This window comes from Gossypium hirsutum, chromosome D02, assembly GCF_007990345.1.
Source record: "Gossypium hirsutum isolate 1008001.06 chromosome D02, Gossypium_hirsutum_v2.1, whole genome shotgun sequence".
NCBI lineage: Eukaryota > Viridiplantae > Streptophyta > Magnoliopsida > Malvales > Malvaceae > Gossypium > Gossypium hirsutum.
In genome coordinates this window covers 37,389,818-37,392,526 of record NC_053438.1, presented here as the reverse complement: position 1 = coordinate 37,392,526, position 2,709 = coordinate 37,389,818, and positions in this window count along the sequence as shown.

Sequence of the window (2,709 nt, the reverse complement as noted above, 5' to 3'; positions counted from 1 at the left end):
GATTATTCGCAGATGACTGAGGTTCAACAGGCGGTGTCCCTTGTGCAGGAGCAGCCGCTACACTTTCAATGTCATCCGCCAAGGTTCTCTCTACACCGGGATCCATTTACTAATCAAAACATAAATTTTAACCGTCAGAAGTCATCACACAGTTAAACATTAACATTCGGCATGTATAGCTAGACTCATACGTGCTATGGTAGTCCTAGAACCGACTAAACCATAGCTCTGATACCAATCAAGTGTAACACCCGAACCCGAGACCGTCGCCAGAGTCGAACACGAGGTGTTAACAGACTTCAAACCACTTATTAAAATTTTTCCAGACAAGCTGCCAATCTGCGTACTAGTCGCTTTAAAAATCATATCTTGAGCTCTGGAACTCGAAATCCAGTTCCGTGAATTTTACCTGAAACTAGACTCATATTCCCATCTACATATTTGTTTCTAGAATTTTTGGTTGGGCCAATTAGTACAGTTTATTAGTCAAAGTCTCCCATGTTACTGGGGTCGACTACACTGACCTTTGCGAATTACGACCTGGATATCTCCCTGTACAGAGCTTCAATACTGATGCTGTTTGTTTCTATAGAAACTAGACTCAGAGAGGAATCTATACATATATGGCATGGCTCCTAATTATCTCTGGTTAATTTATAATGAATTTCCAAAGTTGGAACAGGGAACCCAGAAACCGTTCTGGCCCTGTCTCACGAGAACCTGAATATCTCTTAACATACTGTCCATATGATTGTTTTGTTACTACTATAAGAAATAGACTCATCGAGCTTCGATTACATAATTTATTCACTATTTAATTCCATTCCTACTAATTTTTGTAATTTTTCAATCCCACGTCACTGCTGCTGCCAGCATCTGTTACTGAAGCAACTATGTCCATTTCGTGATTTCTCATTGATCTAACTAGTAATTCATCGTACATATCACAAAATTATAATCATGACTAGCCATACCAAAGGCTAATCATTGTCAAACATCTCCCTACTACGCTATTGCCGTATCATGAATCTTAACACCAAAATTAATCAGCCATGACATATGGCATAAAAATCGTATTGCCAAGACTTACGACCCAACATTAGAACCAAATTCAACCGAACATTATGCCATTTTCGCATGGCTAAAAGTTTACATACCAAATTTCAACAAAACATATTAGCCTATACATGCCGAAATGTTCTCTTAGACCAACTAAGAAGAAAATACCAAAGGTTGCTAGCCGGTGTGATGACTTCGACGACGGCACGATCACGCAAAAAGAGACGAGTCCAAGAAACCTAGAATAGGTGACAAGCAAACACCGAATGAGTATATAACTCAGTAAGCCATAAGCATTCCACAACCATCCATTAATAAAATTATCACAACAGGAAACAATGAAATGAGGTTAAGTACTCCATCCATACCAAACTATACCATAGTTCCTTAAACCCTATGGTTCAATCTCATACCAAGTCCTACATTGACCTTTCATACATCATTTTATTTTCGTTATAATCATACAATTAAACGAACTTTCACCTATTCCACAATGAACCTTATGTACGTGACTTCAACTATAATCGTCACATAGGTTCAAAGCTTACCAAGCTCAACTCCAAATATAAACATAGCGCCTATTAGCCATGAACTCAAGGTACTTACCTTTTCCGCTGTCCAAAATTGACTCGGTAAAGTCGCACCCTTCATGTAAATAATTTATAGAAAATATATATTGGGTTCGCACACATAGTGCTTAATAATCAACCGCGCACACTTAGTGCCATGCACTTTAAACTCACACACTTAGTGCCATGCATTTCAAGTTCGCACACTTACCTTTTCCGCTGTCCAAAATCGACTCGGTAAAGTCGCACCCTTCATGTAAATAATTTATAGAAAATATATATTGGGTTCGCACACATAGTGCTTAATAATCAACCGCGCACACTTAGTGCCATGCACTTTAAACTCACACACTTAGTGCCATGCATTTCAAGTTCGCACACTTACCTTTTCCGCTGTCCAAAATCGACTCGGTAAAGTCGCACCCTTAATGTAAATAATTTATAGAAAATATATATTGGGTTCGCACACATAGTGCTTAATAATCAACCGCGCACACTTAGTGCCATGTACTTTAAACTCGCACACTTAGTGCTGTACAATTTAAACCCGCACACTTAGTGCCAATCTCATGACCGTGAACACTTATTGCCCGCACACTTAGTGCCGAAAACCAGCCACTCTATAGGCTTCACTTCCTTTTTACATTCGACAAATTTCATCTCTACTTACATATACATTTGTATACATTTCATCTCATTAAACACAATGGTATAGGTATTACGATCCTTTAAATCAATACCAAAGATATGCTTAATGACTTACTTGTGTTGGGTAAGATGGTTCCAACCCGGCTACTCGATTATCTTTTCTTTGCCTTTGCTCGATTCTCCTCCTTTAACTCCTTGAGCTTAATCAATAAATCAACTAGTTTAACCGCCTTGCTAAATATTTACAATCCAATTACACATGCATATGTATGTTAGTATATTCGGCAATCACCCTTACTAATCACCCACTTGATCAATTATAGAGAATCAAAGTTAATATCACAATGTGTACCCTATATGGCCCATTATACATAATCAAATTTAACATCATCTATATATTTACTCATATGGCCGAATATACCTAATCATACAT